The 17017-nt window shown below is 34.4% G+C and overlaps 1 long non-coding RNA gene across 1 annotated transcript in view; it reads left to right on the top strand.

The window, feature by feature from the left end:
* The first annotated feature begins 1900 nt into the window (after positions 1-1900).
* LOC137622302 (uncharacterized) overlaps positions 1901-17017 on the top strand; it is a 333069-nt gene continuing 317952 nt past the window's right edge. The window contains exons 1-2 of the long non-coding RNA XR_011040416.1: positions 1901-2073; positions 2611-2636. This is a non-coding gene — a long non-coding RNA (uncharacterized lncRNA). The remainder of the gene's footprint in view (positions 2074-2610; positions 2637-17017) is intronic.

Below are 17017 nucleotides of genomic sequence, written 5' to 3'. Positions count from 1 at the left end.
CATCCTAAGCTCACAGGGACAGTAAGGTTGTAGCGACCAAAGAAACTAACGAGTTTGAGCGGGACTCGAACCCAAGTTGCGTTCACCAGTCAGGGACGTTACCACATCGGTAATCATTGTGTCATACACACACTCATATATCAAATTTTTATGTAAACAGCACAATCCACATGGAGCTTTAGATATCAATGCAGAAACGTATGTAATATAATTTTTTTACTTTAGTATGTTATTAATAATACATCTTATATGTGAAAAATACTCCCATCTAATTATTTCTTGACTGATATTATTCCAATGGAAAATGTAAACATTTCTTTACATTGGAGTTATTTTGCTAGTGTAGGCCTACACATGGGCACACTATTCTATCTTCTTTTCACTTCCTTTTGTTATTTTATTTTGAAGATTTTTAGTTTGAAGGAGGCCAAGAACCTTAAGATGTCAAGAAATAAAGGTTCGCGTAACCCTTGGTCGGTTTTCAAAGAGACTTGAGTAAGTGACGATAGTTATAACCTATTATTCTTTGTCGTCTTCCCGTTTACTCTATTCAGTTTATTCGTTTTTCACTCTACAAAAACATTTCAGAAAATGGAAGTCACACATATATACCCTGTATATATATATATATATATATATATATATATATATATATATATATATATATATATATATATATATATATATTTAATATATATATATATATATATATATATATATATATATATATATATATATATATATATATGTTATATATACATATATATATATATATATATATATATATATATATATATATATATATATATATATATGCATATATATATATATATATATATATATATATATATATATATATATATATGCATATATATATATATATATATATATATATATATATATATATATATATATATATATATATATATATATATATACTGTATATATATATATAATATATATATATATATATATATATATATATATATATATATATATATATATATATATATATATATTTATATATACATATATTTAAAATCCATTGCTGTTATGTCCGCTGTCGTGTTTGCCTCTATAATCTATAATCTATAATTCCTCCATGACTCTTACATTGGACAATTGACACATTGATGAGGTAGATTATTATTATTATTATTATTATTATTATTATTATTATTATTATTATTATTATTATTATTAGTTAAGCTACAACCCTAGTTGGAAAAACGGGATGCTATAAGCTCACGGGCTTCAAACAGGGAAAAATAGCTGTGTGGAAAGGAAATAAAGAAATAATTAAACTACAAGAGATGTAATGTATAATTAAAATATTCTGAGATCAGTATCATCATTAAAATAAATGTATCATATACAAACTATAAATCTTCAAAATAAAACAACAAAAGGAAGAGAAAAGAAGATGGAATAGTGTGTCTATGTGTAGGCCTACACAAGCAAAACAACTCCAATGGAAAGAAATGTTTACATTTTCTATTGGAATAATATCAGTCAAGAAATAATTAGATGGGAGTATTTTTCATATTTAAGATGTATTATTAATAACATATTAAAGTAAAAAATTATATTACATATGTTTCTATATCCCTTTGATAGGGGTAATATGGCGGACAACAAGATCACCTTTCTTTCCAAGCATGTTTAGATCGGTGACAAAGACGCTAGGCCGCGTTTGCTTTAAACAAACTCGAACGCTTGCAAAAAATGAGACCCAAAATGACCGAAAATATTCAATTATTTTATAAAGATAGATATATTGCTAACATATTATTTTATGGAAGCATAATTATTGAGAAAATAAATCAATATAATTATTATGAATATCGAATGACATATCTAACAAAACCAAAGACTGTTTGTTTACACTCGTGACTCGTCGACAGATACGAAGTCTGACTGCGTAACTAAAGAAGTCTTATTCTTTAATTAACTTGTAATATTTTGTCTAACCCCGATAGTTTCCTTATAAATCAGTGCAACGGGAAATCATATAATTATAGTGTGTGTAGGTGTGTCAAGATTTACTGTTATTCTCCAACAAGAGTTCAAAGGGTAAGTTACGTCCCTGCTTGTGGTCAGTAGGTAGGTTAGTTAGGTTAGTTTTGTGTTTAGAGAATGAGTTTAGAAACATTTTTTCCTGTGGTATAAACAAACTTAGGTAAGCCTGGCTTTAATTTAAGATATTGATAACAAAGATGATTTTAATGTCGAGTATGCTAAGGCAATAGGCCTTACATAGGCTGCGAATTTCATAGGCTACAACATAGGCCTAGGTAGTTACGTCATTTATTCTATCATAGCATCTCTCTCTCTCTCTCTCTCTCTCTCTCTCTCTCTCTCTCTCTCTCTCTCTCTCTCTCTCTCTCTCTCCTTGAATGTAAAAAATAGGTATACCGAATGTAACCATTGTTACACATAAGCTCACATTGATACATGCATGTAACTTATGTAACTGTCAACAGATGATGTCAGTTATTATATAAAGAAGAATGTTATGATTTTCATTGGATTGAAGAGTATTGCTCTTAATGAGTCTTAATAACAATGTAATCAGTTACATTTATTAATTGAAATTATTTTTCCTTTTAGGTCACTGACGGACTGGTATGTTAACGGTAAGGGAAATGCTCATTGTTTTTGTGACTTTTTTTTGTCGTTAGACAACCGGTTTAATTGATTGGTTTATTTTTTGCTTTATCCTAATTTGTAAGTTATATAATGTGGTTTTAACCATTCATTTGTTTTTGGATATTTTTTTATGGTTTTGTAGTTTTATGAAGTACTGACTTGAAAGACCGGTGTGATGGTCTGAACGATCCCCCGGTCTCAGAATTCTCCGCGAACATTACAGTTTGCCATTGCATATGCGGTTGATGTTTTATTTTCTTGTAATATTAGCGTGCGCAGCTCAACATTACCGCTTGCCAGTACATACGAGCTTGATGTTTTATTTTCATGCGAGCGAAGCGAGCTAATGGCGGAAAAGAACCATTATACATTGTCAAGGAGAATTCTGAGACCGGGGGATTGTTCAGACCGTCACACCAGTCATCGTTTCAAGGTGTAGGCCTATTTATTTTGTCGTAGTTTATCCTAAGTGTTAAGCTGACCATTTTTTTTTTTTTGTGGTTTACTTTAATCAGTAAATAAAAAAATATTAATTTTTTTATGGTGGTTTATCAAAGATGTATTATATTTTGCGATTTAACCCAAGTGGCGAGTAAACGTTGTGTACCTGTAGGCTAGTAACCAACTTTGATCATGTGAATTTTTGTATTGTATTTACATCGGTTTACCATAGTTTTTTTTTTTTTTTTGTACTATCTACATTTAAAGGACAATCTTTAATCTTGTGGTCTAATTATTGGATTTTAGATTAGTTTTCTAACATGAAAGACAACTTTTTTTTTTTTTTTAGGTTTAGGTTACAAAGTTTTCCCACTTGCTTTGATCTCTTGAAGAATATCCATTGGCTCATGAATTAACTATATTTTTTTTATTAGAATTAAAAAAAAAAAACTGTCATTTTATTGTTTGCATTTTTAAAAGGACATCAATATAGTTCAACTCTTTGTTTCCGTGAAATTTATTGTACTATCTTTACTTTATGAAATGCATTTGCCAATGAATATCTTCTCACATGTCATATCTTAATTAAAATGTAGGCCTAATTGCTTGGGCATATTTATACAGATTGGCATTTGATTGAACTATTCAAGATGTAGGCTTACATAACTGATTTGTCAGTTGAGAAAATTGTTGATGAGGATTGGCTCGTGAAGGGGATTGCTGTGTTAGGTTAGGTTAGTTAGGATGAGATTAGTATTAGAATAGGTTATGTAAGAGAGTATCAATGCTTTATGGCATTATACATTTGCATATATAACATATCTATGTGTATATATCTATATAATATATATATATATATATATATATATATATATATATATATATATATATATATATATATATATATATATATATATATATATATACTGTACATACATGTATGGGTTTATATGAATATTCAGTATACATGTGTATATTTGCATATTAGAAGAGTTAACATATACATATCTATGTGCATATATGAATAGATATGTATATACACATATTTTTTATCGATGTTTATGTAGAACTTCACATTTTTATTTTTGTATATATATATATATATATATATATATATATATATATATATATACATATATATATATATATATATATATATATATATATATATATATATATATATATATATATATATATATATGTATCCTTATATATGACACACACATGCACACACACAAAAACATATATTATATATATATACATATGTATATATATATATATATATATATATATATATATATATATATATATATATATATATATAAATATATATATATATATATATATATATATATATATATATGTATATATATGTATATATATTATATATATGTATATATATATTATATATATATATGTATGTATATACCGATATATATATATATATATATATATATATATATATATATATATATATATATATATATATATATATATATATATATATATATACACACACTATACATGTATGTATATAAGATATACTGTATGTATACTGATGTATATGTGTATTTATAGAATCGTTATAGGGGTAACTTTGAGGATATATGGTATAGAATATGAGTTTTTGAAAGGTTTAAAGGTTGCTCTTTAGCTGCAGAATCATAGGACAGATCATTGTACACAGTGGCCAGGGTACCAGCCACCTGTTGAGATACTACCGCTAGAGAGTTATGGGGTCCTTTGACTGGCGAGACAGTACTACACTGGATCCTTCTCTTTCCCTTTGCCTACACATACACCGAATAGTCTGGCCTATATTTTACAGATTCTCCTCTGTCCTCATACACCTGACAACACTGAGATTACCAAACAGTTCTTCTTCACCCAAAGGGTTAACTAGTGCACTGTAATTGTCCAGTGGCTATTTTCCTCTTGGTAAGGGTAGAAGAGACTCTTTAGCTATGGTCAGCAGCTCTTCTAGGAGAAGGACACTCCAAAATCAAACCATTGTTCTATAGTCTTGGGTAGTGCCATAGCCTCTGTACCATGGTCGTCCACTGTCTTGGGTTAGAGTTCTCTTGCTTGAGGGTACACTCGGGCACACTTTTTTATCTGATTTCTCTTCCTCTTGTTATGTTAAAGTTTTTGTAGTTTATATAGGAAATACTGTATATTTATTTAAATGTCACTGTTCTTAAGATATTTTATTTTTTCTTGTTTCTTTTCCTCACTTGGCTATATTTTCCTTGTTGGGGCCCGTGGGCTTATAGAATCTTGCCTTTCCATCTAGGGTTGTATCTTAGCAAGTAATAATAATAATAATACTAATATCTTAGGGGCCGAATGCATACACAATTATCCGCGTCAAACCCCATCCGTGCTCAAGCTTGGACCAGGTATGACCAGGCATTGGCCGTTGGTGGCTCTGGAGGTAGAGATATTAGCAAGGTGCTGGTTAGTATTAATTAAAAATGTTTAGTTGGAAGTGAAAGTTATGTAGAAATATGTTAGAGAAAGTGAATGGTTTGGTAAGGAAGTAGATCTAAGACAAAGATGTGTTATTTATTTGTTCTATATATTTATGGATTGATGGGAGAAGTCAAACGGATTGAAGGATGTTTGATTAGAAAATGAGTTAGAATAGTATTGAATAGTGCTGATGGGGGATGATAAGAGATTTCTAATCTTAGTGAGAGAGTTTGAAAGATTTTGAAACCAGAGGCAGTTGAAAATCGATGCAAGCAAGATTAAAGGTATGAAGGTAATGGGAAACCGGGAATATGAAACATTGAGTTGTTGATTTTTTCACCTTGGGAGTGAATAAAACTATAGTCAATTTATTTTGCGAGGCAGATTTGCACCAACTTGCAACGGTGCCCTTTTAGCTCGGAAAAGTTTCCTGATTGGTTAGAATTATCTTGTCCAACCAGGCAGCGATCAGGAAACTGTTCCGAGCTAAAAGGACACCTCTGCGAGTCTGTGTAAATCTGCCTCACTAAAAAAAATTTACTATAGTTAACTGGTTAGCTACTGCACTGTCATTTTTCAATAGCTACTTCCTACTTGGTAAGATTAGAAGAGACTCTAGCTATGGTAAGCAGCTCTTCTAGGAGAAGGACATTACAAAATGTATTGTTCTCTAGTCTTGGGTAGTACCATAATCTCTCTACATTGGTCTTCCACTCTCTTGGGTTAGGGTTCTCTTGCTTGAGGGTACACTCAGTCGTATTATTCTAACTGCTTTCTTATTTCCTTTCCTCACTGGAGTATTTTCCCTGTTGGAACCCTTTAGGTTATACACCCTGCTTTTCCAATAGGGGTTGCAGTTTAGCTTGTAATAATAATAATGATAATAATAATGGGTATCACTGGATGAAAGAAGAGTTCTAAAGTATGAGTGCAGCAATGAAGGAAGCTGGGAGAGTGTCAACAGATGGAGAAGGGACTTAGGGTGTTTATGGAAATTAGGGTGAATGTCTAAAGGGAATGTTGAATGAAATTTCTCTTTTATAGAGGTAAAGTCTAGATGCCTCCTGGCTAGTACAGTGGTAACAAGTTCTCCTAGCTTTCGCATGGCAGAAGATCGATCTGTGCTCAGAGCAGGGAGGTTAAATTGTTTACCGGGGAGGGCACTGCTGTGTTTGGGCGGCACAGGTGGTGGGGTGGGCTCGCCCGGCTTACGTTCTGGTGAGCATCTATTCTGATGAAACGGGAACTGAAACGAGACATTTTACCCTTACCTTTGAATGTTAAGCAAAATGATATGGTGGAAGCTGATGTGATGTGCTATTTGCTTTTTATTTGTGGTGCAGGAATTAAAAGAGTGAGAAATTTGGGTACAAATAGAAGCAGTGCAAATAGGTTATGAGTGGGTACAAAACTGGATTAGATTGTTTCATGATGGTCTGCTCTCGTAGAGAGAATGGAGAATATGTTGGTTAGAAGTGTATGACTCCGAGGTGTTAAGAGTTTACTACTGGTTTATTCCCGGGATTAATAGAGTACTCTATTAATCCTGGATATCCTTCATGCAACTTAGTGCCGAATGATATCCCAAAACCCAAGAGCCCGTTATATGACATAAAGGCCTTTATGAGCGGCTTTAAATGTGGTGTGCTACTTCTTCTAATCAATTTTAATTGACTGACCAAATCTGGCTATGAGTCAGCTGTTAGTGGATGATTATACTGTGACGGTTGTCTTTCCTTTATTTCTGGAGTCACCCCCTAAAAGGGGAAAGGACGTAATGTTAAAAGATATAGCTATATAGATATACATCACTCAACTACTGTTTATCTAAAAAATCACTCTATGCTATTAATTAGTTATCTTTTTTATTCAACTAAAGATTCACAACCGACTGGCTGTCATTTAGATAATAATCCCGCACCAAAAGAATTTGACGTGAAGACCAGACAAACATGAAGGGTCGAATTATTTGACGAAGGAACACTTGAAGATAAGCTAATAATTTCACAGACAGCTCATAGAGAACGTTACGTAAACCCCAAGGGCTCCAGCTGGGAAAATAGTTCAGTGAGGAAAAGGAAATAAGAAAATAGATAAACTACAAGTAATGAACAAATTCAAATATCTCAAGAAGAGTAACAATATTAGTATAAATCTTTTATAAACAAAAAATTTCAAAAAATAACAAAAGGAAAAGACATAAGATAGAATAGTAAGCATGAGTATACCCTCAAACAAGATAACTCTAGCCCAGGAAAGTGGAAGACCATGGTACAGAGGCTATGGCACTACCCAAGAGTAGAGAACAATGGTTTGATTTTGGAGTGTCCTTCTAGTTGAGTTGCTTACTATAGCTAAAGAATCTCCTTTACCATTACGAAGAGGAAAGTAGCCTCTGAACAATTACAGTGCAGTAGGTAACCCCTTGAACGAAGAAAAATTGTTTGTTCATCATAGTGTTCTCAGGTGTATGCGTACGTAGGAGAATGTGGAAAGAATATGCCAGACTATTCGGTGTATGTGTAGGCAAAGGAAAAATGAGCCATAATCAGAGATATGGATCCAATGTAGTACAGTAGGGTGAGGCAATTTTGGACACCTTTGTAGTAACCTTTGTACAAAATCTATATTAATAATTTATGACCAAATACCAAACATGTTTTCAAGAGAGGGAGGTCTCATCTATAAAAATGGCTTGTTTCATAATCATCAAAGAATTAGAAATTCTCGTATTACAGTAATAAAAAAAATATCTCAGAGGCGAGGCAATTTTGGACAGTGAGGCAATTTTGGACACGTCTGTATCTCCGTTAAGCGCCAAAGCTCAGTTGGGCAAGCTATGACAATTTGTGGTCCCTATCAATATAAATATGCTAGAAAAAAATGATAGACTTACATAAATTTTTGTGTCCGTAATCCAAGATTGTCCAATTTTGCCTCGCCAAGAAAAAAGTGAGAAGTTTGCCTGTCCAATTTTGCCTGACCATGGTTTTGAAAACTGTCCAATTTTGCCTTACTATATGAATATGTAAATTAAACTTTGTATTTGAGCACATAAATATACTTTTATGTATAAATATGCATATATGTAATCATAAAAATTCAAAATAAGACATAAGGGGTGCAGTAAAAGGGATGTCTGCCCAAGGTGACACCCTAAAAGTGAGCGACACCCTGAGAGTTACATTAAAAAAAAAGTTTCTTTCTAGCTCGATGGTTATGATATGATTTTCAAAAAGTTATTTAATACTGGGGACACTCTTAAAGCTGTTGACACTCAGGGGGTGAAACCTTCAAAAGGATTGACCAAAATATGATAACATTCTTGAGAGGGGTGTCAACCTAAATGCTAGAAATATCTTAAAAAACTCTCCTATATACATTGTTCCTATAATAATTCACATATCCAAATGAAAATTTCAGGAATTGAAATAGAATATATTTTCACTGTTCCTGCTAATTTCCATGTTGATAACTGTCATGTTGCCTTTTTGATATGGTGTTAAATGGAGCATCATTAGAGTAAACAGCATGATAGATACATCAAGTAGGGGCAAAGCTGATCCCATAAACAATATTCGTCCTAAGTTGTACCTATCCATATTATTCTTATCATTGTTACCTCATACTATGAACGAGCCATCAAAGAGATACTTTTACCTACAAAAGAAAGGGATACAATCGAAGATTTAAGAAAAAAAAGATGAAATAAAAAAAATAAAAGGAAAAACACAAAGAGAGATAGAAACATGACAAATCATGGAAATACAAAGCAACCAAATATCTCTCGATTCTTTAAGAAAAAATGTCTGCAAACACTAACGTAAATACAAAAAAAAATCTAAATTGACCAGGTAATAAATAGTGATAATTGAACCGCTAGGATAGTCCCGATAGTGAATGATAAGGATTTATACCTAAAATAAAAGAAATAAAAATAATTCAAATTATTTTGGAAGATATTAAGGATCGTCCATTATTTTGCATTGGTAGAGCAACAAAAGGGTTTTTAGAGGAAGAAGGAGGCTAAGTGACTCGCCTTGAGCTAGATGCTTGAAGCCACTGCCCACATATCATCATCATCATCTCCTCCCACGCCTATTGACGCAAAGGGCCTCAATTAGATTTCATTAGTCGTCTCTATCTTCAGCTTTTAATTCAATACTTCTCCAATCACAATATCCTAGTTCATACTTTATAGTCCTGAATCTTCCAACTCTTCTAGTGCATGTGGAGGCTAGTTTAAAGTTTGGTGAACTAATGTCTCTTAGGGAGAACAAAGAGCATCCCCAAACCATCTCCATCTACCTCTCACCATGATCTCATCCACATGTGGCGCTCGAGTAATCTCTCTTAGTTTCATTTCTAATCCTGTCCTGTCATTTAACACCCAATATTCTTCTGAGGGCTTTGTTCTCAAATCTACAAAATGAGTTTGATTGATATACCAAGATTCACGACCATACAGTAACACCGATCTCACTAAACTGATATATAGCCTGATTATTATATGTAATTTTAGGCGACCTGATTTCCAAATTTGACTTAACCTAGCCATCCTCTGATTTGCTTTTTTCAATCTTTCATTAAACTCAAATTCTAAAGCTCCTATATTAGATATCAAAGTTCCTAAATATTTAAATAATTCTACCTCATTAATCCTTTATCCTTCCAAAGATATTTCATCTTCCATTGCACATTACGTTCTCATCATCTGTCTTTCTTCTATTTATCTCGAGCCCAACCTCATATGATTTTTCGTGCATTCTGGTAAGCAATCTTTCCAAGCCCTGTGGTGTTCTGCTATATAGGACAGCGTCATCAGCTTACTCTAGGTCTCCTAATTTTCTGTTACCAATCCAGTCCAATCCTCCACCATCCTCAACTGATCTATGCATTACAAAATCTATGAGGAGGATAAACAACATAGGTAACAACACATTCCCTTAGAGTACTCCACTTTTCACTGGAAATGCGTTTGATAAGACGCCACTAACATTAACTTTGCATTTGCTATGTTTATGAACCGACAATTAAATTTACATATTTGAGAGGAACTCCATAATGTCGCAGGACTCTCCACAAAATTTGCTAGAGCACATAATCAAAAGCTTTTTCATAGCCCACATATACCATCAAAAGTGGAATTCTCTATCCTACATATTGCTGTACCATATGTCTTAAATGAAAATTTGGTCAGTACAACTTCTACCTTTTCTAAATCCTGCTTGTTCATCTCTCAACTTTTTATCAATCTTTCTCTCTAGTCTCTTTAGAATGAGCATCCTATATATTTTCATGACAGCTGACGTAAGTGTGATGCCTCTGTAATGATTGCAATCAGTCAGATCTTTTTTGGTCATTTTCATCAGCACTCCTAGCTCCCATACATAAGGCTTTGCCTCTTCACGCCACATTCTACAAAATAATCTTTTAGGTAATCTGGGAGTCACTTCATTTTCAGGCAATATCATCTCAGCAGTTATTCCTTCGTATCCAGGGGCTTTCCATCTTTTGAGTTTTTTTTAGGAATAGCTTCCACTTCAAACACCTAATTCATTCATGGGCACATCAAGGTCTTCATCAGTTTCAGGTATATCAACCAAATTATTCCCTTCGTATTTCCTATTCATGACCTCACTAAAGTGTTCAATCCAACGTTACTTTTCTTCATGTTCTTTTGTTATAACAGATCCATCTTTCTTTTTGATGGGTATATGCTTCTTTTTTCCGGTAGAGATTTCATTAATAATTCCAAGAGCAATTCCTACAACAAAGCCACTCCCTGAATTCATAGCTTTGTCAACCTCATCTGCTTTCCTGTCTAAACATTCTCTCCAATCATTCATGATATTTCTTTTGACTTCACTATCAATACTGAAATACTTTGCATGCTCTGCCTTGTAATTTTCATTACTTCTTCAAAAACTTTAAGAAATCAATTTCTGTCTTTGTCTTCTTTTTATAGTATCCCAAGTATCATTTGATATCCATAGTTTTCTCCTTGTAACTGCATGTCCCAAAACTTCGTCTCTTAAAGTGTCCTAAGACTGTAAATCGATTCCTACATTCAGTTACAAAGATTACTGTGCTCATCCTCTAGAAGCTTAGTTGTATCAAACTTAGGTATTCTATCTACATTTCTGTTGGGTTCTTTCAGTTTTAATATTTGTGTGGCAATGGGGAGCTGGTGATCACTACCAATAACTGCACCTCTATAGCTTGTTACATTTCCCAGAGTCCTCCTTCTCTCTTTATCAATGGCTATGTGATCTATTTGATATTTGTAATTGCCACATGGTGAAGTCCTTGTATATTTGTGGATCTCCTTGTGCTGGAAAAGAGTACCTCCAGTAACAAGATTGTATGTTGAAAAATAACTTATAAAATGTGCCCCATTTTCATTTGCAACTTCGCCAAGAACCTCAACACCCATCACATTTTCTATCCCTTGATTATTCCTTCAAACTTTAGCATTGAAGTCATTAATCACAATTTTCATATCTCTCTAGGTTCTCACCTATTATACTCTGCAGTTCTTCACCGTAATCATCTTTCCTTTCTTCAGGGGAATCATTTGATTCGCCTTGGAAGATGGAATCTTCGGGATCTTGAACCCTTCTGTGAAGACTCTTCCCTTTTTGCCCGGCGGGCATGCTGTCATGCGTTTGCAGAGAGGGGAACAGGGCAATTTTAACCTGTCAAAAAGATTTCATTCTTTTTGCCTCTCGCGCGAGTGGGAAGGAGAGTACTGGAGCGTTGGCGCACAGGATGCTGCTGGTGCTCAGTTTCTGCTGAAGCACAGTTTTTGGCGAAGGCGCAGAAAAGCGCTGGCGCGCAGGAAATCAATGCGTAGGGTGAATATACAAAGAATAGGCCAGACTATTTGGCCTCTTATTTTGAGGTACCTTACCTCTAGCATTAGAGGCTCTTTGACCTTTTATTTTGAGGTACCATACTTCCAACATTAGAGGATATTTAAGCTCTATTTTGAGGTGCCATACCTTTAGTATTAAGGGCTCTATGACCTCTATTTTGAGGTACTATAATTTTAGCATTATATGTTCTTTGATCTCTAATTTGAAGTGCTTTACCTCTAGCATTAGAGGCTCTTTGACCTCTATTTTGAGGCTCCTTACTTTTAGCATTAGAGGGTTTTTGACCATCATTTTGAGGCTCCTTACTTTTAGCATTAGAGGCTCTTTGACCTTTATTTTGAGGCTCCCTACTTTTAGCATTAGAGGCTCTTTTGAGGCTCCTTACTTTTAGCATTAGAGGGTCTTTGACCTCTATTTGGAGGCTCCTTACTTTTAGCATTAGAGGTTCTTTGTCCTCTAATTTGAGGCTCCATACTTATAGCATTAGAGGCTCTTTCACCTCTATTTTGAGGTTCCTTGCTTTTAGCATTGGAGGGTCTTTGACTTCTATTTTTAGGCTCCATACTTTAAGCATTAGAGGGTCTTTGACATCTATTTTGAGGCTTCTTATGTTCAGCATTAGAGACTCTTTGACCTCTATTTTGAGGCTCCTTACTTTGAGCATTAGAGGTTTTTTTTACCTCTATTATGAGGCTCCTTACGTTTAGCATTTGAGGCTCTTTGACCTCTATTTTGAGACTGCTCACTTTTAGCATTAGAGTCTCTTTGACCTCTATTTTGAGGCTCGTTAGTTTTAGCATTAGAAGGTCTTTGACCTCTATTTTGAGGTTCCTTACGTTTAGCATTAGAAGCTCTTTGACATCTCCTTTGAGACTGCTCACTTTTAGCATTAGAGGGTCTTTGATCTCCATTTTGAGGCTCCTTAAGTTTAGCATTAGAGGGTTTTTTACCTCTATTTGGAGGCTCCTTACGTTTAGCATTAGAGGCTCTTTAACCTCTATTTGGAGGCTCCTTACGTTTAGCATTAGAGGGTCTTTGACCTCTATTTGGAGGCTCCTTACGTTTAGCATTAGATGGTCTTTGACCTCTATTTTGAGGCTCCTTACTTTTAGCATTAGAGGCTCTTTGACCTCTATTTTGAGACTGCTCAATTTCAGCATTAGAGTCTCTTTGACCTCTATTTTGAGGCTCCTTACTTATAGCATTAGAGGGTCTTTGACCTCTATTTGGAGGCTCCGTACTTTTAGCATTTGAGGGTCTTTGACCTCTATTTTGAGGCTCCTTACGTTTAGCATTAGAGGCTCTTTAACCTCTATTTTGAGGCTGCCCACTTCTAGCATTAGAGTCTCTTTGACCTCTATTTTGAGGCTGCCCACTTCTAGCATTAGAGTCTCTTTGACCTCTATTTTGAGGCTCTTTACTTTTAGCATTAGAGGCTCTTTGACCTCTATTTTGAGGCTCTTTACATTTAACATTAGATGCTCTTTGACCTATTTTGAGGCTCCTTACTTTTAGCGTTAGAGGCTCTTTAACCTCTATTTTGAGGCTCCTTACTTTTAGCATTAGAGGGTCTTTGACCTCGATTTTGAGGTGCAGTATCTCCTGCATTAGAGACTCTTTGACCTCTAATTTGAGGCTCCATACCTACAGCATTAGAGGCTCTTTGACCTCTATTTTGAGGCTTCTTACTTTTAGCATTAGAGGCTCTTAGACCTCTATTTTGAGGCTCCTTGCTTTTAGCATTAGAGGGTCTTTGACCTCTATTTTGAGGCTTCTTACTTATAGCATTAGAGGCTCTATGACCCCTATTTTGAGGCTCCTTACTTTTAGCATTAAAGGGTCTTTGACCTCTATTTTGAGGCTTCTTATGTTTAGCATTGAAGGTTCTTTGACCTCTATTTTGAGGCTCCTTACTTTTAGCATTAGAGGGTCTTTGACCTCTATTTGGAGGCTCCTTACTTTTAGCATTAGAGGTTCTTTGTCCTCTAATTTGAGGCTCCATACTTATAGCATTAGAGGCTCTTTCACCTCTATTTTGAGGTTCCTTGCTTTTAGCATTGGAGGGTCTTTGACTTCTATTTTTAGGCTCCATACTTTAAGCATTAGAGGGTCTTTGACATCTATTTTGAGGCTTCTTACGTTCAGCATTAGAGACTCTTTGACCTCTATTTTGAGGCTCCTTACTTTTAGCATTAGAGGCTGTTTGACCTCTATTTTGAGGCTCCTTACTTTTAGCCTTAGAGGCTCTTTGACCTCTATTTTGAGCTCCTTACTTTTAGCATTAGAGGCTCTTTGACCTCTATTTTGAGGCTTCTTAGGTTTAGCATTAGAGGGTCTTTGACCTCTGTTTTGAGGCTCCTTACTTTTAGTATTAGAGGTTCTTTGACCATCTATTTTGAGGCTCCTTACGTATAGCATTAGAGGGTCTCTGACTTCTATTTTGAGGCTCCTTACTTTTAACATTAGAGGCTCTTTGACCTCTGTTTTGAGGCTCCTTACTTTTAGCATTAGAGGTTCTTTGTCCTCTATTTTTAGGTGCTATACTCTAGCATTAGAGTTTATTTGACCTTTATTTTAATCTCCTTACATCTAACATTAAAAGCTCTTTGATCTTTATTTTTGGGTGCTTTATTTTTAGCACTAGAGGCTCTTTGAGACCTCTGTTTTAAGGCGTCTAACCGCTAATAGAAGAGGATATTTGACCTCAGTTTTTAGGTGACTTACCTCTATAATTAAAGGCTATTTTTTATACTTCTTCATATAAAGGCTTTCCTTCTCTATTCTCTTCTGTCTTTTATAGTTTTTCAAGATCTTCTTTGCTTAGTTTGCCAGTCTCCTTCGAGATTTCAAGAGACATTTCAGTGCTGTTTGTCCTCGGTTCGTCAGATTCCTCGGAGAAATCGATGGCTTTCATGTCTTTACCTATAAGGGCGATGGGTAAAGACATGGATGCCATTGATTTCTCGGCATACACTATACGCCATCATACTAAAGTCAACGAAGAGCAACACAATATATTTACCAATGCCGTCCTGATATGTTTATCTTCAATGCCGAATTTTGAAGAAACACACGTCGCTCACCGCTTTGCATCAATGCAATCCAATTATAGGACATCGTCGCTAAAGTGCAAGCAAATTTCCTTCAAAGCGCTTACATTATGATCTTCAAAGCTCGCCAACTTCGGCAGCACCTATCCAAACTATCTGTAGATGAAGGAGTTCCGAATAGCCTCTAGTTCATCCTGTAGCTGTAACAAAATGCTCACAGTCAGTTACCTGTTCCGCCAGAACGCGAGCTCTGTGAGTAAAGTGAAATCCTCTTCCCAATGTTCACTGCGTAAACATCATAGCTACAGTACATACAGATCGTGAGGTGTTGCAAGGTATGTTTAAAAAAGAAAAGAAAAGGGAGGTCAGGTCTTCAGAAGTCTTTTGGAATCCGGTGCGGAGCCGTTCAGAACTGCTGCGGGAAGATTCCGTTCTGAAGTCATTCAGAACTCAATGCTAAGTCTACGGCTTTATTCTGAAGTCATTTGGAGAGGAGATTCCGAAATCGTTCAGAGATTTCTGGAATCATTCAGAATTCCATGCTAAGTCTATGGAAATTTCTTCTGAATCCTTTTGGAGATGCACGAAGATTTTCTCCCGAAGCCGTTTAGGACTCGCGAAAAATTCTGTGATTTGATTTACAGCTCCGTGAAGATTCCGTTCTGGACACATTCAGAACTCTATGCTAAGTTTACGGCTATTTCTTCTGAAGACATTTGGAGATTCAGGGTTTTCTTTCGAAGTCGTTCAGATTCGCATATGGAATCATTCAGAATTCCATGCTAAGTCTATGGTAATTTCTTCTGAATCCATTTGGAGAACCACGATTTTCTTTCGAAGCCATTTAGAACTCGCGAAAAATTCTCTTTTTCTCTGGTTTCAATAGGCCCTAATAACTCATATTATTAATAATAATAATAATGATAATAATAGTAGTAGTAGTAGTAGTAGTAGTAGTAGTAGTAGTAGTAGTAGTAGTAGTAGTAGTAGTAGTAGTAATAATAATAATAATAATAATAATAATAATAATAATAATAATAATAATAATAATGAACCGTGATTTGATCTACTGCTCCGGGAAGATTCCGTTCTTGAGATATTGATAAGTCGAATGAATTAAATACGACATAATAAAAAACAATATAAAATATCTCAAGTTCAGCAACAACATTAAAATAGTACAATCATATATATAAGCTATGAAACAGGATTCATGTCAACCTGTTCAACAGGAAACAATCTGAAAAAAAAAAAAATTTAACTTTTAAAGTTCCATTGGTTAAACCACCAGATAAGGAAGTTTAATAATATGGTCACAGTGTCATATTCGTGAAAAATGATCATGGCTCATTTATGAAAACTATTCCATGAAGTATCGAAAATAATAAAACATAAACTTTTACAAAAATCATCCCTCTCAATAGCAGACAAATTTGTCGATAACAAGTCAAGATATTTCTAGCATAAGTAATCAATCAAACCTAATTCCTGGAGGGGTATTTTGGGTGAAGATACGCCTGTGTGATT

Source organism: Palaemon carinicauda, chromosome 29, assembly GCF_036898095.1.
Source record: "Palaemon carinicauda isolate YSFRI2023 chromosome 29, ASM3689809v2, whole genome shotgun sequence".
Taxonomy (NCBI): domain Eukaryota; kingdom Metazoa; phylum Arthropoda; class Malacostraca; order Decapoda; family Palaemonidae; genus Palaemon; species Palaemon carinicauda.
The sequence above is the reverse complement of the archived record's forward strand: the minus strand, read 5'-3'. Positions and strand labels throughout refer to the sequence as shown.